At 37.0% G+C, this 26,261-nt stretch overlaps 1 pseudogene; it reads left to right on the top strand.

Moving 5' to 3' along the window:
• LOC107732019 (ecotropic viral integration site 5 protein homolog) overlaps nt 1–26,261 on the top strand; it is a 59,275-nt pseudogene that overhangs the window by 28,715 nt on the left and 4,299 nt on the right.

The raw sequence follows: 26,261 nt of genomic DNA on the forward strand, positions 1-26,261 counted from the left end.
TTTCAAAACTTAACATTTAAATGAAAAACAAAAAATAAAGCTAAAAATTCAAAATATTAAAGAACAAAAGGTATAAGTGTATAATAATGATTCTAACATAACACTAAGCCAAACACCAAAAAAACAACTACATATGTGTATGTACAAGCATACATACATACACATTTATAAATTCAATATATATTATTTCATTTCCATTTAGTTTGTTGAAGTATTAAAATAACTCAAATTAAATAAAACTAAATAATAAATACAAATAATACAAATCAAACAACAGTAGTTTATCAGTAATCCTAAAAAATAACACTGCCAAACTTGCATGCTAAAAAACATCAACTTACTTACACATAGTAAGAAATGGTTATAAAAACTGAAACAGAAGTGAAACAAGTATCCTTTGCCAGTGTCCCTGCCCGGTGAAGTCGTGCGGTAGAGTCGATGGTCTTTACACTCTTCGGTCTTCACACGTGGAGGCCGTCACGCGACCGCTGCAGCGGTAAACTAAGCTTTTTTTATACCCGTCTAACAAAATACTAAATTAATTCAGCTGGACACACTTTCCTTATTTTTTTCCACAACAAATGGCCAAGCAAGCGCAGACACTGACAAGATATGCGATATGCATCTGCAACTGATTTCCTGGCTGTTTTAAAGCGTTAATTGATAGCTTTCAGTCACGTGACCGGCTCGAAGACCTGGAGGGCAAAACATCCATAGAACTGCAGCACAAAACTATCAATTTTCCATCTGTTTCACAGCCGCAAATATTTAGATCACCTCTCAAAAGAATAAAACAAATGTATGTGAACAAAATGCAAGTTTTGGCCATTTGCGATCCATATTAAGCACCCGCGGCAATATTTCAATCATTAAACAGTGCGACAAACGTTGTAAAAACACTTAAAGTGCCTTAATATATTTAAAACAGTAATATTAAAAGATCAAATTCAGTAATCACTATATTAATGATGAGGTCGGAATATGAACGCTATCCGCTTAATGGTTTAGTGTTTTCCTTATAATGGTTTTCTATGGGAAACCATTTAACGTGAAACTTTGCACATTGTGTTTATATTCTGGGTTCATATGCTTGCCTGTACAAAATATACATAATCAATAAAGTGTTTACTGAATTTCACCTTTTAATATCTGCGTTTTACTACATTACTACTTAATGCAAACTGCGTAAAAATAACTGGCGGTCAGTGGAGCAAAGCTTCGTTTTGCCCTCCAGGTGGGTGTTCCTATGAGTGTGTGACGTCACGTGAAAACTATCAATAGGCCTCATCAACATGTTGACCTTTTTGTGAACATTTATTTGAATTGGTGTTGGCAGAACAAAGCCCTGCCCCTTTCCTCTTTAATTATTGATTAGGGTGGAGACCAAATGCTTGCTTTCATCTAGCTGTTTCTGGTATCACAGGCTGGTTTCGGTATTAGAACGGAATCAGAGTGATCCGCTTGGGCGAGTGCAACACCCACACAGAGTTCTCTCTGCAGAATGGAAAGTAGGGCAGCTGCTCAGAGGATCTGTGGAGTGTTTGGAGCTCCGATTCTTCACATGTGGCCATATGGGCTTTTCTTGCCACTGCAGAAATGGGGTCTCAGGAACCACTGATGAATCTTTAAGTTAGGGCTGTGCCAATATAATCAGATATGAATATATTGTAATTTCTTTTCTCACAGTATTTCTCACAAATACTTATCCATATTTTTATTAATTGATTTGTTCATTCATATTTCCTATGGTTTAGTTAATAAAGAAGCAGCAGCTCATCCAAACTGACATTCCTCCATAAAGTCAGAGCCATTTCTAAGATGCGGTGCTCAAAATAACTAAATTGCTAACAGCATGAGAGACTGGTATTCCAGATTTACTCGTGTCTCACTGATACACTGAGACTCTCTATCTTCATATATGGCAGATTTTCCAACATAATTCAGTTATATTCTTATGTATTGGATTGCAACATGTATTATAATATGTGTGAGAGGTTGCTGATACACAGCCCTACTTTACACTAGCATTAAAAAGTTTAGGATTTGGTAAAAAAAATTTTTTTGAAATATGTTTCTTATCCTCACCAAGGTTGCATTTATTTGATCAAAAATACAATAAAGTCAGCCATTTGTGGAAATCATCATACATTTTTTTTCAGTATTCTTTGAATAGTAAATATAAAAAAAACAGTATTTATTTGAAATAATTTTTTTCTTTTTTTCTTTTTTTTTTACAATGTAAACTGATTTTTTACTTTTGAATGGTATTGTATGTGGTCAAGACACTCCATACCATGGTACAAAATGAATCAAGAACCAAAAGAGAGTTACAAGAGACTTTGGTCAGTAAAATAAAACAATAATAAAAACACAAGGAAACAAACCACAGTGTGTCTTCATGTGTTTGTAACAGGTGAAATTTCACAGAGAAATTCAGCCTGTATGATGCTGCGAGTGACAGAGAAGTGAATTTGCAAGAAAAAGACTGTGAAATAATTCTGTTGTTTTAATGCAAAATACAGTTTAATAGCTGGTAAAAAATAAAAGCCAGTAATTCACACCCCACAAATTTTTAACTCCACTGGAATTTTGCTTTGCTACTGCACAGGCCTTTGCACTTAAGATAAGCATTGTTTGTGTGTGTGTGTGTGTGTGTTTATGCGGGTTCAGAGAGAGAGAGAGAGAGAGAGAGAGAGACAGTGGGGTGAGACTGAGACGGCAAGAGAGTGTGAGAGAGAATCAGGTTGTTTCCGTTCTCACACACACATTTGGTATTACTTGGAGGAATCCGAGGAAAGACATGTGGATTGCAGAATGAGCTTCCTGTGGTGAGCAGCTTCACAGTAATACCTTTGATCAATTCTCTATCGCACAACGTAGCAGATGCACATTCACAGCCGGTTACCCATTTTTATTAATGCTGTCTTTTTCGCTTGTTTTCTGTTTGTGGTTGCTTTTTAATTCCTTCGTAGAACAAATACTTGGCTTTCTATCTGCTTTTACAAAGTAAAATAATTTTTGTGGAGGAAAATGCAGTGTTTGTTTCCTGTACAAGAATCCACTTTGCACTTTAACCAGCAGTGAATCATTAACACAGAAGCAACACTCGCAATGCAAATAGTCTTAATGCTTACTAAATTCATCAAATAGGTTAAGCCTACAGTACAATATCTACTTTATTTAATATTTAATATAATTTTTTTTTATTTCGCTTTATTTGTATTTAATATAGACTACTTTATGAACATCTAGGATGGCTTGTGAATGGACCTAATTGCAAATGTTTGTGTGTTTTCCCGGTGTAAATTTTCTGTCGTTTGAGTAAATGCCATCAAGATAGAGGTTTGCATCTGGGCTGCAGTGTGGTAGTAGAGCATGTGATCTTGACACATTAGAGCTGTGGTGCTCAAGCAGGTGGTACAGATTCAAGCCCAGCCAGTGACCTGATCTCATTCTATCTCTCTTTCTCCATCGTATTTTTTTTCCTGTCCCCTCTTCACTGTACTACTTTAATAAAGATAGAAAAGATGAAGGCTTTGGAATATTGACATTATTTGGCCAATTAGATTAGATTAAACAGAATAAAAAGGTTTTCATAAATTTCCACCAGCAAAGATTTTACTGTTTCTGGATTTTGTACCCTAACCAGGCTTTCTCATTTGTGCCCACATACCAGAGGCAAGCTCTGCCTTGCCTCAAAAGCCCGGAACACACCAAGCGGACAGTCGACCGTCAGGCAGTTTTTGTTCGTCGGCTGACGTAAGTTTTCTCAGTGTGTTCGGCACCGTCGATTGAAGTTGGTCCTCGTCTGCTTTTTTCGGCTGATTCGACATGTTGAATCGTCAGAGCTCGTCGGTCAGTCGGGCCATCTGATCATTCTGATTGGCTGTTCAGCTGGCGAACCAGTGCACGAGAAAAAACGCAGAACGGACGTTAATGATGGAACGATTACCGGTTTCACGATAAATCATGATAAAATGCCCTGACGGTTAGTATTATCGTTTAAAACTATAATCGTGATATGAAATTTTCATACAGTTACATCCCTAACGGACGTGCTACTTGGCCGTCGGGTGTCGAGCATCGGCTTGGTGTGTCAGGGCAACTTTGGACCCAGACACTGCCAACGTGAGCCGACCCCGCATTCTGCCTTTGTCGCCACTAGTTCGTCGGCTTGGTGTGTTCTGGGCTAAATGAGAAATAAGTTGTCAACAGGGCTTGTTAATACATTTCAAGGTATAGTTCACCCAAAAAGGAAAATTCAATAAAAAATGAAAAATAATTCACTCAAATGTTTTTCCAAACCTGTATGACTTTCTTGCTTCTGTGGAACATAAAAGAAAATATTTTGAGAATTTTCTCAGTTCAAATGAAAACTATTGGTTACCAACATTCATTTGGAACAGCATTAGGGTGAGTAAATGATGACAATGTTTTTTTGTGTTTGTGAACTATGCTTTTATAATGAAGATCTTTCTGACTTAGGCCCCGTCCACACGGAGACGCGTTTAGCTGTTTACGCATATAGGTGCATCTCAATAAATTAGAATGTCGTGGAAAAGTTCATTTATTTCAGTAATTCAACTCAAATTGTGAAACTCGTGTATTAAATAAATTCAATGCACACAGACTGAAGTAGTTTAAGTCTTTGGTTCTTTTAATTGTGATGATTTTGGCTCACATTTAACAAAAACCCACCAATTCACTATCTCAACAAATTAGAATACTTCATAAGACCAATAAAAAAAAAAACATTTTTAGTGAATTGTTGGAAAGCATTCCTTCTGGAAAGTATGTTCATTTACTCAATACTTGGTAGGGGCTCCTTTCGCTTTAATTACTGCCTCAATTCGGCATGGCATGGAGGTGATCAGTTTGTGGCACTACTGAGGTGGTATGGAAGCCCAGGTTTATTTGACAGTGGCCTTCAGCTCATCTGCATTTTTTGGTCTCTTGTTTCTCATTTTCCTCTTGACAATACCCCATAGATTCTCTATGGGGTTCAGGTCTGGTGATTTAACTGTTTTTAGTCTAGTAGAAAACTTAAATCCTTTTAGAAACTGCAGGTCCTATAGAAACCATAATAATGATTTATATGGATATGACACCAAGTAATGAGATTATGCAACTTTACACATTTACAATTACTATATTATTATTTACTATTACTCCACTAGGTCTGAAATATATATTGTACGTTTTAATCCCCTGAACACACTACAAAAATGATGATCTAGATTAGAACATGATGCATTGCTGTGTCTCTGTCATAATTAAATAATTAAACAATTTTGGAGAAAGTGGCTGTGCGTGTTTTTTTTTCTCCCTTTAATGGAATTTAATACAATACTGCAAAAACAGTTTACTGTCAAGCTGTTATATTCCTGTTATATATTTATTGTCCAACATTCCTAATTTTTCTGTCATTAATTTAATTTCATATGTTGGTATTAATTCAGTGTTTATAATGCTAACACTTGAACTTAAAATATTTTCAACCGAAACTGACATGGTTTCTAGAGAGCAAAATGTTTTGTGAAAAAAGGGAAGACTTTAAAATAAAGTCTGTAAAATAAACTATTAAAAGGATTTGATGATCACTAGTCTAGTGATTGTATGTTATTGTTGTCATCGTTCAGTCTGTATTTCAGCTTTAATGTACGTTTTTTTTAAACAAAGCAGCTGATATTTGCCATAGCAACAGCTAGAATCTAGTGGACTGCCGAGTCGCTTTCACTCCAAAATGGCGCAGGGTTACTGCTGGGCGCCGCTGTTGCAATGGAACGTTCTACAAAGTTTCGCCTCTTGGTCTTCTATACTCTGCTAGGCATGCTAGAAACTTCCAGGCAGGTGTGTTGAGGCAAGTTGTAGCTAAACTCTGCAGGACACCGACTCTCCAGGACCGAATTTGGAGACCCTTGGGCTAATGCTTTGATAGAATTATTATTCATACTGGTTAGAATAACCAGTTGCTTCAAGAGTTTAGTGGTGACTAAGACAACCACAACCAATTGGATTACATTCTCTTGTATCCCATTGCAATCCGTGACTGGAATTTAAAGTGACCTTTAAGTTGTTTAGAATGCAGTTTACAGTGTGCTTCTAACAAAAATTGGGTTGAAAAGATACATTTTCGACAACTCCAGTCCAGTAGTCTGAGAAAAATAGAGAATGAAAATGTCCCAGCAGGACAGTCTCTCTTTTTTCCTTTCTGCTCACCTACCACCAGTAACTCATTCAGCATCACCACCCCTCAGCTGTGAACCCCATGACTCTCTCTTACTGCCTTTCACCCCTAACAACTGTGGCCCCCCTCTTGCATGACCCAAAAGCGGCTGTAACTGGATCCAGCCTCAGAGCCTTGGCCATGACGTCACCTAGTGCTGCCTTTAGAGAACCGGGGCCCCTCTCTTTTTCCGAGATCAGGTTTCCATGGCTTTGTGTCTGTGCTATCAGCTCTTAAATGTTGAGGTTACTCACGAGCATTGTCTGCCTGTTTTCCAGCTGATCCGAGGTCTTTTTTTTTTTTTTTTTACTATGTAATAAGCATTTTACAACTTTGTTTTGGAGAGTTTTATATTTAGCTGAAAGTGGCAGAAAGATTTAGTCTGTTTCTTCATGCCTTATTTGTATTTTTTATTTAATTTTTTTTACATTTTTGGATATTTTTTTAGGTTTTATAGGACTTACAATAATTCTCACAATAAAAATGGTAGACAAAATTGTATTTAATCTTGTGAATACTTTATTGGAGTTTTTAAAGTGCCCCTATTATGGATTTTTGAAAATTACCTTTCATGCATGTTGATTTGTGTGCAGATGCTAATGCAGTTAGCCTTGGCTATAGTGTGTGTGTGTGTGTGTGTGCTTTCCTTCCCCTATTCTTCAAAGAATTTCTATACTTTTTTCTGTTCTACAACCTCTGCATTTTGCATTAGATATGCTGGGGAGTCTTAAATGGGCTTTTCCATTTATAGCTGTCGGCCAACATTCCCAAGCTAGCACACTCATTTGGCAAGCATCCCCTGTTTCATAACCATATTCAGTCGTTAATTCTAAATACTTGACTTTAAAGTCTAAAATAACTTCACTCTAATACTCTGCTCTGAATTGTATGTTGTTTAGAACTGTATTAATGTCTGGAACAAACATGCCACCCAGTGTTTTTTCCCGTCAGGCAAAAAGGAGTGCTGGGACCAGTTTAGCCACAGATAACTGCTAATGCTGCCCAAAATACAACTTTAATGTCAACATAAAAATGTCAGTGCCATAAGTTTGCCAGCAGTGACATCACTAATGTTTCTCCACAGAATGGATGGAAGTCTCTTTTCTGTTTGCTGGCATCATGCCCTCATTCTGCCCCAAAAACCTGTTTGCCATTCAGTTCACTGATTATCAACTTTGAAATTGGATGAAAATCTGACACAAACCAAGTTTTGTGACTGTTATTGTGTTTCTTAATGCGATGGCTTCTCTTATCGCTACTCCATCTGTACACCAAAACTTCCTTTAAGGAAGTACAGCTTCTACCTTTAAACTGTATTAATATAGAGTGGGTGGTATTAATTAAAGTCTTATATCACAGAAAGTCACAGTCTTGGTAATAGTATGTATCACATTATAGATCTTTTTGCTGGAAATTCAACAGAAAACTGTTTATATATATTAAATAACCTTGTGAAAAATCTTTCTCTTATTATTTGACACTTTATCCAAAAGATAATATTATTATTAAAACAAATGATAATTCTGGCACCAGTGCAAAATTACACTGCTTCACATTGTACAACACTTTAGTTAAAAACAGAATGATAAAAATAATATTATAAAATGGATTTGCAACAGCCTTTACTTCTGTAATAACTATTCTCTGCCATGGCTGTCTTTCCAGGTTGTTGGAGACGGACAGTAAGACTTTACGGTCTGTGAATGGCTCTCGAAGGAACAGTGGCTCCTCACTGGTGTCTAGTTCATCAGCCTCCTCCAACTTGTCACATTTGGAGGAGGATTCGTGGATCCTGTGGGGACGCACCGTCAATGAGTGGGAAGATGTGCGGAAGAAGAAGGAAAAGCAACTAAAGGTAAGCAGATAGATTATGCATCAAGCACTGTGGGCAGATCAGATGTATGCCACTTATTACTGAACATAAGGGTTTTCAGATATCATTCTTTTATTTAATCACAACAGTACACAATAAATAAACATTTTATTGACATTTAGAGCAAAGCTGGAGCAACATCAATTATAGTGCACAAGCACACAGCTAAACAGATTTATTGCTGTTATAAGGTAGTGAAACACATTACAAAGAAGGTCATAAAACATACAACCCAATTAAAATATGTGAGTGATTTACTGGTAGTGCTACTGTGTTCATGAATAAAGAAAATGGTAAATGTGCAGTGCCATTTCTGACTGAGGAAACGGAGAGAGAAAGGATTATATTTTACTGATGACAGTCAGCTTAAAAGTTCGATATTAAGTAGCATTCCTAGAGCAATTGTAATGATAGATTTGAATAATGAATATTCAGAATTTGGTATGCAAAATAAGAGTAAAAAAAAAAAAAACATGGTGTGTGATGGGAAATGGTTTATAAGCTTCATAGTGAACCTTGCATATATATGGATATATATATGGATAATCCATCCACCTCACAGGTGTGGCATATCAAGATGCTGATTAGACAGCATGATTATTGCACTGGTGTGCCTTAGGCTGGCCACAATAAAAGGCCACTCTAAAATGTGCAGTTTTACTGTATTGGGGGGTCCGGAAACCAGTCAGTATCTGGTGTGACCACCATTTGCCTCACGTAATGCAACACATCTCCTTTGCATAGAGTTGATCAGGTTGTTGATTGTGGCATGTGGAATGTTGGTCCACTCCTCTTCAATGGCTGGATATTGGCAGGAACTGGAACACGCTGTCGTATACGCCGATCCAGAGCATCCCAAACATGCTCAATGGGTGACATGTAAATTTTAACGTAAAAAATATTTAGCGCCGTTAACGCAGGGGCGGGGCTACGGTTGGCCACCCCACTCACAACTGCTGCTTCTGTCTCTTTTTTCGTGACAAGAACCATCGTTTATTTAAACGCAGAACGTCTGTATGACCACATAAAATGGGAGATGTTTCAGACGCACGCTCCAGCTTCACTTCAGCATCAGGCGCGAGTCACACGAGCGCGGAAACGGTACTGTGCTCGCAGGCGTGTGCTTGTAGCCTGTATCATTTCATATCAAATCGCGAAAGAAACTACGATCATGCAATGTCGTTGTAGTATTTTAAAAAACTTTAATGTTAGGTGGAATTAATCGTGATTAATCACGATTAATTTCAGAAAAGAAAATGCGATTAATTAGTTTTTAATTAGTTTTAAAAAGAAAATGCGATTAATTAGTTTTTAATCGATTGACAGCACTAATATGTATGTATATATATATATATATATATATATATATATATAACATACTATTCAAAACTTTCGAATGGCTGGTCAAATCCTTTTATCAACTTTCTCTTTCCAAAACATTCCTTTACAACTACACAGGAGCTTAGCCTTCTGAAATATTTTCCATTTCCTTCTAAAATAACACTTCTGCAGTGTTTTACATATCCCGCTCTCACAATAACATTTCCCAAGAAACAATGGGAAAGACAAAATGATATAAACCTCTTAAGCAAATTTCACGGTTGTCACTTTCCCACACAACATATTGAACACAGTGAGACAAAGTAAATGCAGTTTGTGTTAAATGTATGACCTCTTAGGAGCCAAAGAGGAGGATCTCAGGCTCTTCTAGTAAAGCGGGAACAGAAGTCTTTTGTACAACCTGGTATTCTAACAAAGACACATCTCTAGCACACCCCTAGAGTGCTTTTGAAGAATCTCGGTGCTGACAGTTTATGTAGGTGGACTCTCATCTCAGACCCTCACAGGAATGACCAGCTGTAGAAATCAGCCGTCTGAGACCATCTTCTACTGTGCAGATGAGCACAGGAAACAGCTTTCACGACTGGGGACGTCGTGGCCTAATGGTTAGAGAGTCGGACTCGTAACCCAAAGGTTGCGGGTTCGAGTCTCGTACCGGCAGGGATTGTAGGTGGGGGGAGTGAATGTACAGCACTCTCTCCCACCTTCAATACCACGACTGAGGTGCCCTTGAGCAAGGCACCGAACCCCCAACTGCTCCCCGGGCGCCGCAACAAAAAAATGGCTGCCCACTGCTCCGGGTGTGTGTTCACGGTGTGTGTGTGTGTTCACTGCTGTGTGTGTGCACTTTGGATGGGATAAATGCAGAGCACTAATTCCGAGTATGGGTCACCATACTTAGCCACATGTCACGTCACTCATGTCACGTCACTTAATCGGGTCAAACATAACACACTTCTGTCTGAAGTACCAATTTAAACCCTCTGGAGAACATCTGAATGCTGACAATCTTGGAACCTTGAGTAATTTTAATGTGTAATCCTTCAAATAAACTAGTATCTTCCACAACCCTGTAGATTTGCAGCATGTGTACTGGCTCTTAAGTTCTGTCCTCCTGACTTTCAGTGTTAATATTTAAATCAGTGGTTTGTTGTTTTTTTATTCTTAGGATCTGGTTAGGAAAGGCATTCCACATCACTTCCGAGCAATAGTGTGGCAGCTGTTGTGCAGTGCCCAGAATCTAGCCATAAAGGAGCAGTATTCTGAGCTGCTGAAGATGACCTCGCCTTGTGAAAAACTCATCCGCAGGGACATTGCCCGTACCTACCCCGAGCACGAGTTCTTTAAGGAGGACAGCCTGGGTCAGGAGGTGCTCTTTAATGTTATGAAGGTAGGTTATTAGGCACTTTTATTTAAGGCAACAGTATATTTAATATCATCTTTGAACTAGGACAAAGTAGTTATAGTTCATAGTTAGTTAGTTATAGGTGTAGTTCATGCAGACTATAAACCTCCAGATCTTTAACCTGTACACCACCTGACATCAGTTTTTGTTTACACCAGGAAAAAACCTAAAGGTCACTGGAGGTTTTTTTTAGATGAGTAGCACAAAGGCTTGTATGGAATAACAGATCTAGTTCTGCTCTTAACTCAGCAATGATTTTATAACTATAACTTTTGTTTACAGGCTTATTCCCTGGTTGATAGAGAGGTGGGCTACTGCCAGGGAAGTGCTTTCATTGTCGGCCTTCTTCTAATGCAGGTATTAGCACAGGCAAAAAATATTCTTCCTATAAATCACCTTTATTTTTAAAACTAATGTAACATTTTTATTACATAATAATAATAATAATAATATAGTTATTACATAATAGTTATTATTACCATTTTACAGTCAGTGATAGTGTGATGTATAATTGTTGCCTTCTCGCAGATGCCAGAAGAAGAGGCTTTCTGTGTGTTTGTGAAACTGATGCAGGATTACAGGCTGAGAGAGCTCTTTAAACCCAGTATGGCTGAACTTGGCCTCTGCATGTACCAGTTTGAATGTATGATTCAGGTCAGTGACTGTCTGCCGAAATCAAATTTTAATTTGTTCCTCATAAATCTATCAAGCTTAGTTTACTGCTTATGTCCATTGCATACTAAATTAAATTACTATGGTTTATGAATCATACATAGTTATTGCTTTCTCCTGGTGATTTTACAGTCTCTTTTGGTTTCTCCTTGCAGGAGCAGCTCCCAGAGCTCCATGTGCACTTCCAGGCCCAGAGTTTCCACACCTCCATGTATGCTTCATCTTGGTTCCTCACCATCTTTCTTACCTCTTTTCCTCTTCCTGTCGCCACCAGGATCTTTGATATATTCATGTGTGAGGTAAGACTTAATGGTTATCATTCTTTCTCTCTGCCTCTCATTTTTATGTAGTCATGTGTTTTGCATGCTAAGCTAATTTGAGAATACAACACACTGATGGATTTCAGTGGTCTGCTATCGCCCTCTGTTGGCTCCTTAATGCTGCTGCAAATATTTTTGGATCTTGAGTTTTCACCAGTAGGTGTCCTTACAGGGTTTAGAGATAGTGTTTCGTGTGGGGATGGCCATCCTGCAGATGAATCAAGCTGAGCTCATGCAGTTGGACATGGAGGGAATGTTGCAGGTGGGGTATTTATTAACATTTTATTCTCAAGGATAAGCTCACATTTAACTTAATTATAGCTGCTATGCTAGCTGATACTTGTCTCTGTGGAAGCTACCACACCACGATTAGAGTCTAGGGCTGTTATCAGTAAGTAGTACACAAATGAATTTGTTTTACAAATATACAATTATTTTTTTAAGCAAAATACAAAAGTTATTTAAATTTCTTTGAGTAACCATTGGTTTGCAGATAACTGAAAACCTGTTTCAAATATTAAAACATTATTAATGTTTGTGTAAATTTACTTTTTTTAAAATAAAAGGTCAAAACTTTGGAATAACTTTGAAAGAAGTCTCTTATGCTTAAGACTGCAGTTTTTTATTTGATTAAAGTAAAAACAGTGATATTGTGAAATATTATTACAATGTAAAATAACTAAATAAAAGGTCAAAACTTTGGAATAACTTTGAAAGAAGTCTCTTATGCTTAAGCCTGCAGTTTTTTATTTGATTAAAGTAAAAACAGTGATATTGTGAAATATTATTACAATGTAAAATAACTGTTTTCTATTTTAATATGTATTAAAATGTTTTTTTTTTCTGTTATGGCAAAGCTGAATTTTGAGCAGTGAGTACCCCAGTTAAAACAGCTGCTTTTTGTGGAACCTGTGATATATCTTTTTAGGATTCTTTGATGAATAGAAAAATAAAATAAACAGCATCCTTGCTGAATAAAATAATTTATCTCTTTTTTTTTTTTTTTACTACTTTAAAAAAAAAATTTTCTTACTGCAAACTTTTGAATGGCAGTGTATCATGGTTTCCACAAAAATATTAAGCAAACCATTTTCAACATTAATAATAGTAAGAAATGTTTCCTGAGCACCAAATCAGCATATTAGAATGGTTTCTGAAGGATCATGTGCCACTGAAGACTGGAATAATGCCTGCTGTAAATTCAGCTTTGCCAACACAGGAATAAAAAGTAGTGTATATAATAATAATAATAATAATAATAATAACAAAAAAATAATAATAATTATTATTATTATTAAACATTAATATTATAGTTTTTATATTTTTACTCTGCAGCACTTTCAGAAGGTCATCCCGCACCAGCTGGATAGTGGACCAGACAAAGTCATCCAGGCTGCTTATCAAGTCAAGTACAATGCCAAGAAAATGAAAAAGTGAGTGTAAATGATGTAACATGAATTTTATTTATTTATTTTTTAAGTATGTTTTTGGACATGGACGATTGCTGAACTGTTTCTTTATGCCTTCTCAGATTGGAAAAGGAGTACACTACAATCAAAACCAAAGAGATGGAGGAACAGGTGGAGATCAAGGTGAGACAGACATCCCACCTAAGTGCATTTTGCTTAAATGATGCCTTTCTGAACATTTTTGCCACTCTTCTTAGTATTGTTATTCATATTAGTATGCACTTATGGACACTGTTAAAGTCACCTTTAATTTACGCTTTATACCATACAGATTGTGTCAAAGCAGCTTTACAGTGTTAAACAGGAAAATAGTGTGTCGATAATGCAAGAGGACAATAGTAAACACAGTCTATTAGGGCTGCACGATAAATCGCATGCGATATTTAATGCGCATCTTGTCAATAAAGCCAGTTCTGTAATCAGCGGTAAATCTCCATCACGTGCGCATCACGTTGAGCAGCATTTACTACACAGAGTCGTTGTTCACTGACAAGCTGCGCAAAACCACGAGCATATTTTGCGCATGTTTTGCAATTTGAATTTTTGCAGCTTGTCAGTGAACAACGGCTCTGTGTAGTAAAGCAGCCCTACAGTCTATGAACAGTAGCTCATAGACTTTGATGCATGTCCACTGTTATTAACATTGTAAATGTAGTTTTTAATATATATTATTTTATTTAATTAATGTGCATTTATAGCACTCTTCTTGGCATCAAGTTGCAAAAAATCTGCAGTGAGTGTATTCTAAATTTGATATTTTTCTCTCTTCTGAGGGTAATCTATCTGTCTATATTTCTTCCATTTTTGGGAAGTTGTGGATAGTATGGATTATTTTCTTTTCCTATTGAAGCACATGGGAACATATAAATTATGTTTGCTGTAGTTTTCCATTCACCACTGTAGACGTTTACTTAACTTTGAGAATCCCCAAAATGTGAAAAAGTCCATTGACCACAAATATCTCTTATTTTCTCAATCCATTTTATAGTAGTAAATATTTCAATAAATACTATTAACTGAATTAATCAAAAACCAAACTAAACAATAATGTTGCAGATATAGTTCATAGCATATAGTAGTTTGTAATATTGTATTGATGTATTACAGTCTAACATTGTTCATCTTCACACACTATTACAGAGACTGCGCACAGAGAACAGACTCCTGAAGCAGCGAATAGACACTCTGGAGAAAGTGAGTTATAAATAAGATGCAAAGCAAATCATTCATCATTCAAACACATCTATACACCATTATGTCATCCCATATTTGCTTATCGTGAATTGATTCATGGCTCTCCTTGTTGTCAGTTATTCTTGGGCATCTCCTTGGTATCATCAATAACAAATGCTTGAACACACCCCATTGGGTATATCATAACTGGCTTGTTTGCATGTCATTGGAAAACTTGTTGTGTTTTTTGAGGCTGGTAAGTACTGCGGTAACACAAAAAAATCACCCTATTGGGTGTGCACATGGGTATGAAATGCTTGTCTACATATACTAATTTCAGGCCAAAGTGGCTATCTGATAGGCTGTCTTTTGAGCTACCACCTGCAGTGGTGCATGTTGGACTATTCTGTGCTTATGTCATGCATGAAAAAGAAAGCCCATGGTGCAGATCAGTTAAAAAAAAAAAAAACTCACCTACTCACCTTCCATCACCTCCCCGCATGGAACCTTTGTACTCAAATAAAGTACTAACTCAAACACCTTCAGAAGTTCCACATTTGTAACCCATGGCCGCGTTTGGCACACAAATATGGCAGATCCACAGGCTTTAAAATGACACCAATTTCCGTTGTATTCTCACGCTACTGATGCTCACACTGTCCTCTGCTTGGCCTCCTTTTGCACTTTTCACCCTGTTGTGGTGTCACAATCTTGCTTTATTTCATAACCACAGCATGAACACCATGTTCAAACCATGTTCCTTTTCTACCCCACCTCACTATGACTGTTTTAAAGCTGCATTTACGCTTATTTAGTAAATGTTCATCTAAAACAGTGTCTTTGCAATGTTTTAATGTAGGGGTACGAAAAAGAACACCGTTTTCTGTCAAATCAGTCTTATTTTGTTCTGTGTTGTTAATGTCCTTTGGTCTTTCTCTTCTCTTTGCTTTTTTCCTTTATGGATTTTCTCTGTTTTTAGGAAAGTGCTTCTTTGGCAGATAGATTGATACAGGTACAATTTTCACTCTCCTCTACACCATTGAGCTCTGTCTTTCCTCTTTAAGAACCCATCAGTTCTATCTTTAGCTTCATTTCCTTGATTTGCTTAAATATCTCACACCTACTCACAATCAAGAGTAAAATAAGGCAAATGCTGCGATTTCTCACTTCAGGGAAAAGGCATCACTGTACTTATTATCTTTGGGCTGCAGTCCTGATAATTGGTGGAATACTATATTAATCCCCCTTTTGATAGTTAAATCGAAAAGTGCTAAATCGAAACCTAAAACTGCTAACAGCATGACAGAGCTTGAGATCCAGCATTATTTTTCTCCATCCATACGTCCATTTCCACCGATTCTCCGCTCACCCCTCATCCATAATTGGTCACGTCAGGGTCAGGTGACACGAGCCCAAGAGGCAGAGGAGAACTACCTGGTCAAACGGGAGCTGGCCACGGTCAAACAACACAACGAGGTGACCAGCGCACTGCTGGAGCAAGCGCAAAACACCATCCGACAGCTCCAGCAACAGCAGCCGTTTGCGGTAAGGACAGTTCAGAGACAGTGGCTCCTCCTGGATGAGAGGCCTGCTCTACGTTTTAAATCAGTTTTAAAATGTATTAAAATAGAAAAGTTGTTTTAAATTGTAATAATTTTTACAATTTTGAAATGAAATGCAGCCTTGGTGAGCATAAGAGGCTTCATTCAAAATCTCACTGACCCAAAAATTTTGAAAAATGGTATAAACTTTTTCCAGCATAGACCACTTCAGTGATTTTAATGAGAGTGATCTTTACTTGGTGCAGACATTAACCCAAACCCAGTAACCTATGAAGTTAGCAGCTACATGAGACAAGGATGTTTGGGGTCAAGAGTTTGTTTCTATGGAATGATTCCAGGTCGGGCATCAGCTCCAGCACCCTGACTGTGGAAAACTGCTTTCTGTTCATTATGTTATACAAGCACTCACTGTGCTTACTCTGTCCTTACTCTTTTGTCTATATTTGTTTCCGTTTCAGAGAAACTCATCCCTGCCAGATGAGAATAATGTGGTGCGTCTTCAGGAGGAGCTAATTGGTGTAAAGTTGAGGGAGGCAGAGGCTCTAACAGGCCTTAAAGAGCTTACGAGGTGACCAGCGCACTGCTGGAGCAAGCGCAAAACAACATCCGACAGCTCCAGCAACAGCAGCCGTTTGCGGTAAGGACAGTTCAGAGACAGTGGCTCCTCCTGGATGAGAGGCCTGCTCTACGAACACAGAAACCATATGAAAACACAAGAAATGTTTTGCTCCACATCAACAGTAGCAGCCGTACTTTATTCATTTGGCGTTGCCTGGCAACAAAATCTCAGCGACCACAGAGCTGCAAACGGCAGCTCTTGTAATGATGCTCTTTACATGCATGACTGCAGATCAGAACAGCAGAGCTGAGGTCATTTGCATGCACAACAGTGCCAAATGGGGCTTATGTATATGTAAGAGTTTGTCAAATATGAGTGTAACTTAAGCAAAGAGTCTTGAGTCGCCACCGTCTGTTTAATAAAATCTACACTCTCAGCCGAAGGGCAGAATATGGCTCATCAATAATTAATGAGCACATGCTCAACACAGAGAAAAAGCAGATAATGTGTCATTTTCTGTGGGGAAAGTGCTGTTTTACGTAATGTTGTGTTGCAATTTCATTATGTTTTAATGTAGCTGTTGGTAAAACTAGTGGAGAGAAGGTTTTTTTTTATTTTTATTTTTTAATCTAAAGCTTGGATGAAACGTGTGGTTATATAATTGGTCAGATCAAACCACAAGAGCTGTTCAGATGTTATGTCCATGAGTATTCATTGCTAACACTGACTGGTTGACTTTTGATTGACAGAATTTTTGGTCACACAGTTTCTTTGTTTTTCAATTTAGAAGGGGAACCCACGCTACTCTGAGGAGTTCATCCTGCAGCTGGAGAGGGAACTGGTACAGGCCCGCCTTCAAGAGGCAGAGTCTCAATGCGCATTGAAAGAGATGCAGGACAAGATTCTCAACATGGAGAAGGTGGAATAACTTTATTAATTTTCTCAAGCACACATACTCACCCATTGGCAGTTGTGGTTTTCGACCATAGTGGTGCTGGTACACGTGTTAGTGTTCAGTCAAGATCTTCAAACAGGCTACTTGGCTACATAACCTGCTCATGAATAAAGATTTGTCATTATGCATATTGCAAGTTTTGAGAATATATTTTAACATCCTGAATTGAGGGAGGCAGAGGCTCTAACAGGCCTTAAAGAGCTTAGACAGCAGGTCAGAGACCTGGAGGAGCACTGGCAGGTAAATACTTGCACTCAAATAGACAGCTGTTTTATTCACAGTTTGAGAATGTGTGTAATAGCGTGTGTGTGTGTGTAAGCTGTACAGTGTTGCATTTTCACCATGTGCTGTTTTCATGCTTCTGTTTAACTTACAAATGTTTGAGTGAGGTATTTTGGTGTTGTGTGCAGAGGCATCTGGCGCGCACGGCGGGCCGCTGGAAAGACAGTCCAAGGAAGAATGCAGCAAGCGAGCTTCAGGATGAGCTGATGAGTGTGAGGCTCAGAGAGGCAGAGGCACAGGCTGACCTTAGAGAAATCAGACAGAGGATGCTGGAACTGGAGACCCAGGTCTCATTCACATGCTTGCTCATCTTTGTAGTATAGAGTGTTGGGCGTTCATGAGAAGGCCAATTTCTAAGCCTGTTTTAAATTTTGTAATATATATTTTTTTAATTAATAATCATTTGTTCAAGACTTAAGACGAAGACTTTTGCCTGGCTACATCTACATCTTTTTTTTAGGATGTTTAGGGTGGGTAATCTGATATTACCAAAATAATTGACTACAACACAACAAAATTACACTTACTTAATAAAATGACTAAATAAATGTTTTGAACCATGTACTGTTGGCCACTGACTTTACAGAGGAAATAAGTCAGAGAGCATAGACACATTTTTAGCCAATAGAGGGAGTCAAAGTTAATGAATTTATACTCTGATGTGATTCAATGTATTCAGTTTGGGCACTGCTTTATCACTTCAGATTTGAGTTTGGTTATCTTGGGATCATTAAGAAAACTGCAAATTACATGTAGAGGTTTGTACTTACTTATTTTTTACCCACTTATAGAGTCAGATACATAATAATCAACTGCGGCGTGCAGAACTAGAAGCACGAAATCTACAGGAGCGACTGCAGGTTTTGACCAACCAGAACAAGATGTTGCATGCTGAGCTGCAGGAGACCAAACGGAAACAGGCTGAAATAGAGTGCAAGGTTAGTCACAGTCAACCCAACAGCTTGGTGCAAAAATAGAGACTTTATCTAAATAGATTATATAGCATTATGATTTATGAAGTATATTTCTCTTTATTCTAGTTTTACGAGTACACCTTTTATTCAATTAGTAATCTGTAAAAAAAAAAAAAAAAAAATGATACAAAAAAGCAAAATATACCTCTAATTAACACATCTTTGTATGATTTGGTTACATTTCCTCATTCATGACTTAGCTTTAAATAGGGTTTAGTAGTTCCTGTTTCAAGCGCTTCAGTTTGAGAGCAGCAGTAGATGCCGAGTGTGTTTCTGCTCTCAGCTAAGCATACAAAAATAAGCCATTCAATAAAAGCTGAATATATATGTATGTTCACAGTGGTTTCATTTCACTTTTTTTTTCTCTCTCTTTCAAACAGAATAAAGAAGATGTAATGGCAGTGAGATTGAGAGAAGCTGACAATATTGCTGCCATGGCTGAGCTTCAGCAGCAGATCTCTGAGCTTGAGATTCAGGTACAAATAAGTACAGAATTCACCGCACATTACATTACAATTCAGTCCTATCACAGCCCAACACAGCACAGTCTATCTGTCCAATCCAGGACATCAGTCTCTCCATAGCACAGCTGCTTAAAGCTTTTTGTCTCTTAGCTTCTAGAATACCTATTAGATTTTTACATTTGCAATGTGATCAAATCTTTATACTGTCATAGCATTTTTGCTTGTCCACATAGTTTGGTTCTTGTGTGACATATTTAAACGATAGTGTGCAAATAAGGGTTTGACTTAGGGATTCTTTGTGAACACCTTTGTGAACACAGTTCTCCTGAGCATGTGGTTTTTAGGTAAGATGGGGTATTTATGTATAAAAGGCCCCATTCTTTTCTTTTGTTTTAAAAACATTTCTTGATAGATTTGGTAAGGTATTTGGTTGTTGTAATCAAATAATTTTGACTGATGTACCCAAATCCTTTATAAATAGTACACAATATATATTAGATGCCTTAAAATCACTTTAAAAGCAGTTACTTAGTTACTGTTGCTGATATTAGTTACAAATAACATCTAAAAAAACCCCTATAGAATCCAATAGTAAGATGTGTGTACACTTCATGTAAATCAGTTGAAATTTACTGTAATTTATGCAGCTTAAGCATTACCGTAAATAGAGCCATATATATGTTGACCGTGATTGAAACACAGGTGTGTTTTGATTTGAGGGAAAGATTATATTAGTAAGATTTACTGGATTAAAGTGAGAAGTGAGACAAGCGTTTGATCTTTTTGGAGAAAGCGCGTCTGAAAAGGTTGCGTTCCCCATGCAGGAAGCCAAATTATTTTAAAGATTAGGTCAGTATGTCATCAGTGCTGTTTTATATTAGTGCGGGGTGTTTGACTTTCCTTCCTGAGACAGATATAAACTGGGCTTTTTTTGTATTCAAAACTAAATCTCACCTTTATGAGAGTGTGTTCATTTCTGTCACAAGCTTTTCTCTTCAGCACTTTCTTTTACTTTTCTATGAAGTTTGATGTTGGTCAGTCTGCATCATCTCATTTTGCTGTTTCCTTTCCTATAGGGCTGCACGATTATGACAAAAATCATAATTGTCGATTATTCCCTTGAAATTGTAATTGCGATTATTAATTACGATTATCACAGTTTACATTGAATGATGTTTATACCATTGTTTGATGCAACTGCATGCCGTATTTTTTATATGAAAATAAGCTGAAAACACTCTAACTGAAAAATGTTGTGTTTTTTTCCTATAGTATTAAGCCTCAGATGTCAACTATCCATCGGATTGGTTTCTTCTTTAAATTATAAAAAAGTAAAAATATGAATGGTATTATAATGTTATACTAAAACTAAAATTAAAATAATGGGAAAAACCCTTAAGATAACATGTAGAAAGAAAAAAACGCATCTTAAGCACACAGAATAACATAAGTGGACTTTGAACGATTAATTGCCGCTTTGAATGATTACGAAATTCAATTAATTGTGCAGCCCTACTTTCCTAGATGTAACTTGAGAGTGTTGTATTTTACTACATGCATGTGAGTGATTTTTTATGTGTGTGTGCTGAAATTGCTTCAGCTTGCTATTTATCAGATTAGACAAGCATGCTCCTCTCAGGCATGTGCAGCTCTTAGCTGTGGTTCTGTGGTTTTGGTTACCTACATACATGGTTTTTACCCTGAGGGCTGTGGGCAACAGATCTGGCTCACCATATTTTAATTCACCTTTAGGCTGTTGGCAAAAGACAGTGAAGATGAGAATGAATGAAAGAAAGAAAGAAACTGCCCATGAACACCATCAAATAAAAGCTCATTTTCATGATTGAAATCTATTTTAATTTAGGCAGATGAAGTTAATAAATGCAGTTATAAGTTCCACACCATGTATTTAATAGTGCTGTTAATTAATTTATTTTACATTATACATTCTGTTCTGTGTTTACAAAGAAACTGATTAAGGTGGTTTGTAACTGATAGGAATCGATCAGATCTGCCCGTTTATCAGTAAATCATGATGGACACCCTCATTATGGTAATTAATATATACTAAACAAGCACAGCAGTTTAGCAGCATCATTACGCATTTAAGATTAAATTCATAAAGTGCTGAGCGAAATTGTCTCGTTTATCGCAGGCTCAGAGTTGTGCGTTTTGTTGTGTGTTTTAATGCAGTTTTTGGAAATACAGTCTTTTTTTGTGCAAGTAAACAGCGCTGTTGCAAATTTACGCAGTTTTTCTTCCATAAAAATTGCCACATATAACAGTTACACAACCAAAAATAATATTAAACGGCTATAAAAATGTAATTGATTGACAGGCCTAATTTAAATATGTTCTGAAGCATTTCGAAATTGCATCTCTATTCATCATTGTTACCGATTTAGCATCAAAGCGATCATTTATTCGCTCACAGTAAATCATGATGGACACCCTCATTATGGTAATTAATATATACTAAACAAGCACAGCAGTTTAGCAGCATCATTACGCATTTAAGATTAAATTCATAAAGTGCTGAGCGAAATTGTCTTGTTTATCGCAGGCTCAGAGTTGTGCGTTTTGTTGTGTGTTTTAATGCAGTTTTTGGAAATGCAGTCTTTTTTTGTGCAAGTAAACAGCGCTGTTGCAAATTTACGCTGTTTTTCTTCCATAAAAATTGCCACATATAACAGTTACACAACCAAAAATAATATTAAACGGCTATAAAAATGTAATTGATTGACAGGCCTAATTTAAATATGTTCTGAAGCATTTCGAAATTGCATCTCTATTCATCATTGTTACCGATTTAGCATCAAAGCGATCATTTATTCGCTCACCTTTCGCCCACTCTTAACTTGACATGTCCCATTGCTGGAAAATATAATACCATGATGTCACCACAGCCTTTTTTTCTCTGGACTGACATTCTGAGTCACCTGGTATGAATATGGTTTTTATTTTCAGTGGAAAGATCCACTATAAAGTGAACGTACAGGTCTGTCTGACACCAACACACTAACCCAACTCCCCAGCATACAGGAGATGTAGACACCTTTCTGAACACCCACACAACGTTTCAGAGCCGAGTCTGTTAATAGTTATTGTGACTGATATGCAAGTAAGACTGAATGAAGCCTTCACAACAAAAATGCAGAGCATCAGCATTGCTCCTCCTCTGCATTATGATCTCTTGTCTAACTTAGAGTGGAGTGAAGTGGGGTTTTTTTTGTTTTAACACCTAGCTGAGCTCAGGGTTGAAACGGCTGCTTGCATGGCCCATGGGACCACAGCTTAGCTATCTTCGTTACCAGATGAGAAACCACTTCCTATCAGGCAGAGAAACACATTGAGCTATAATCAAAGCTCACATTTTGCTTTATGCTTAGCTGCTCAGCATTCATATGATCTATTGTAACAGAGAGATTTAGCTTGGCAGATGCATGCATAAACGTGAACAAAGAAAGAGCAATAGAGAAATCTCAGTACTATACTAATGCGTTGCTGCAGAGAGGAACAATGACACTTAGTAGAAGAGTTTCAAATCACAAGCATCTGAAACACTGAAGTGACAGTGTTTGTTGCCATGCCAACCTAATATAGAACAACAAATGTCCTGATCATTTTATCATTTTAATTAAGTATTCATCAGGATATGTGACTGTTGGAGGCATTGCGTTTTGTTTGAACGTTTTAACAAATACACAGTTTCTAGTCAATATCTGATCTGCTAAGTTTATTGTAAACTTACAGGTAGAAAATATTAGAATATTTAGAATTTTACATTTAGCATTCATCAAATGTTAAAAAGGAGCAGTGTCACAACAGAGTTTGTTCCGTCAGATAAGAATTGCTCAATTTAACGAAGACAAGTTCATTAGCATCATCATTTGATCGAGTCATTGTGGCTCAGTTCTGTTCTGCTTTTTTGTGTGAAACGGTTATGCTGTTTACCTGTTGATTGTGAAAACATAAAAAAAACAGTTAACTCAAATCTTTGAACTGAACAAACAGTGGATATGCCCTGTTTTTAGGAAAATGTTTTAACTCATTCTGAATGTATTTGGCTTCTGAAAAGTCGTTTCATTTTTCCATGTAAATATATTGTCATGGAAGGCTTAAAGTTTGTTCCGTTTAAATAATTTAATGCAGTCAGCATTACACTACAATTGATATACAATTGTGCTCATAAGTTTACACACCCCTTGAAGAATATGCAAAATAATTGTAAAATAATATGTTAATAATTTTCACAAAATAAGAGGGATCATGAAAATTGCATGTTGTTGTTTTTTTATGTAGTACTGTCTTGAATAAGCTATTTCACATAACGGATGTTTATATATATTCCACAAGACAAAATAATAACTGAATTTGTAAAAATGACCCCGTTCAAAAGTTTACATACCCTTAAATCTTAATACTGTGTGTAATTTCCTGGATGATCCATGACTGTTTTTATGTTTTGTGATAGTTGTTCATGAGTCCCATGTTTGTCCTGAACAGTTCAACTGCCTGTTGTTCTTCAGAAAAATCCTCCAGCTCCTGCCCATTCTTTGGTTTTCCAGCATCTTCTGCATATTTGACCACTTTCCAGCAGTGACTGTATGATTTTGAGATCCATCTTTTCACTCTGAGGACAATTGAGGGACTCCTACATAATTACAAATGGTGAAAACATAGAAGGCAACACGATGCATTAAGAGCGGGGGGTGTAAACTTTTGAACAGGATGATGTGTACATTTTTCTTATTTTGATTAAAGATCATATTTTTTTCATTTAGTACTGCACTTCAGAAACTACATAAATACATACATGTTTCCCAGAAGACAAAATAAGGACAGTTTACCCTGATCATCCAATTAAAAAAATGTACACCCTCCAGCTCTTAATGCATCGTGTTACCTTTCTGAGCATCAGTAAATGTTTTCACCTTTTGTAATTGTTATTTATGAGTCCCTCAATTGTCCTCAGAGTGAAAAGATGGATCTCAAAACCCAAGTTTTTAGTGTTTTATTTTATTATAATTTTTTTTTTATAGTTACTATCATATACTTGATAAGTATCCAAGAAGGCGACACTAGTCTAAATCGACAAGAACAGAATTGAATTAGGAAGAACATATTTTCTGATTTTCTGGGTTCACATCGACTACACCAGGGCTGTCCAAACTCGGTCCTGGAGGGCCGGTGTCCTGCAGAGTTTAGCTCCAACTTGCCTCAACACACCTGACTGGAAGTTTCTATGCCTAGTAAGAGCCTGATTAGCTGGTTCAGGTGTGTTTAATTAGGGTTTAATTAGACACACCTGAACCAGCTAATCAAGCTCTTACTAGGCATAGAAACTTCCAGTAGTGTGTACACGTCTGTCCGATACCGCAGTTCCCCCAAGGCATTCAGCAGCAGTGAAAAACACAACAGCGTTTATAGCCTCACAATCTGTTCACATATATGTAAACCAATATGGCCACCGCAACACTCCCAACAGATTTTTCTCTCACACTTACTTCTTAAAGGGATAGTTCTCTCAAAAATGAAAACTTTGTCTATTTCTTCACCAAACCCATTTGACATGCTTCTGCGGAATGCAAAATGTGAATGTTAAAAAAATATCTTGGCATTTTAGCATAGTGAAAATGAATGAGGTATGGATACAATACTTTTATAGTGCATGGAAAAGAGCAACAGATATGATACTGAAATGATATTCTTTTATCCACGGAAGAGAGTAAGTCATACAGGTTTGGAACAATGTGAGATTAGTTAAATGACAGAATTTTCATTTTGCATGAACTAATTCTATAAACGATTGCTAGTTGTTCTAGGTGGTTTGCATATTGTTTGTAAAATATTTTTTTTGTCCTTTCATTTAGAAAGAGGAAGGAAAGGTCCAAGGTCACCTCAACAACACAGACTCCAGCCAGTACATCCGAGACCTCAAGGATCAGATAGCAGATCTCAAACATGAGGTAATGTCTATGTGTTTATAAAAAATGTTGAGTATTGTTTCAAAACATTATAAGACTATGCACACTTTAGAATAGATAGAATAATAATAAAAGCTAGGCCACAGATGACTTCATCTGTGAATGCATGAATAAAGTGTAAATAAACACTTGAAGGAATAAAGTTTGGGGAAAAAAATTATAATTAAACGATTCATAATTTTCCAGGGGTTTTTACATGAAAAATATTGATTTGATATATCTTTCAAGCAATAGTTACACATGTAGTTTTGTGCACTCCCTGAAGTCTGTCTTATTCTCAGTCTACGTTGCAGCTGTGATTTCACATTTTAAATGGCTACATAGGAAGTACTATGCGTAGATGACTTGCAGTCTTTAAAAAACTAACGTATAATAAATTGATCAAAATGAATAATTAGTCTCAAGGTTAACTTCATGAAAGATCCATGAAAAATATCCATTCATCCATTTCCCAAACTGCTTGTCCTATGATTCTCAAAATGGGGGATCGTGAAAGAGGTTGCGAGACCATTTGTGACCCTGGACCACAAAACCAGTCTTAAAGGGGTCATATGATGCGATTTCAAGTTTTCCTTTCTCTTTGGAGTGTTACAAGCTGATTGTGCATAGATAAGATCCCTGAAGTTGCAAAGACTAAAGTCTCAAAACCAAAGAGATATGTTATTAATGAGTTGCACACAATTTTATATAAGTACCGTTCCGAATAGCAGTCATGGATAGGTAATGTTTACAATAGAGGGCTGAGGACTGTGTTCTTCATTGGAATGATGTTCAGATTAACAAATTGACTATTTTGCATGAATTCACTTAGTTGCGTTCTTTGCATGACAACTTTTGATTGTCTGTAGGTGGTGCCGTTTTTGTGGCCAATGTGTTGTTTTGGTTGTTGCCCACTTCTGGTAGTGAGATTTCTGTGGCAGTGACGCACTTCAAACTGCTTCACATTTTAAATGGCTACATAGGAAGTACTATGCGTAGATGACTTGCAGTCTTAAAAAA

The sequence above is a fragment of the Sinocyclocheilus rhinocerous genome, unplaced genomic scaffold, assembly GCF_001515625.1.
Source record: "Sinocyclocheilus rhinocerous isolate Xijiao unplaced genomic scaffold, SAMN03320098_v1.1 scaffold1120, whole genome shotgun sequence".
Classification (NCBI taxonomy): domain Eukaryota; kingdom Metazoa; phylum Chordata; class Actinopteri; order Cypriniformes; family Cyprinidae; genus Sinocyclocheilus; species Sinocyclocheilus rhinocerous.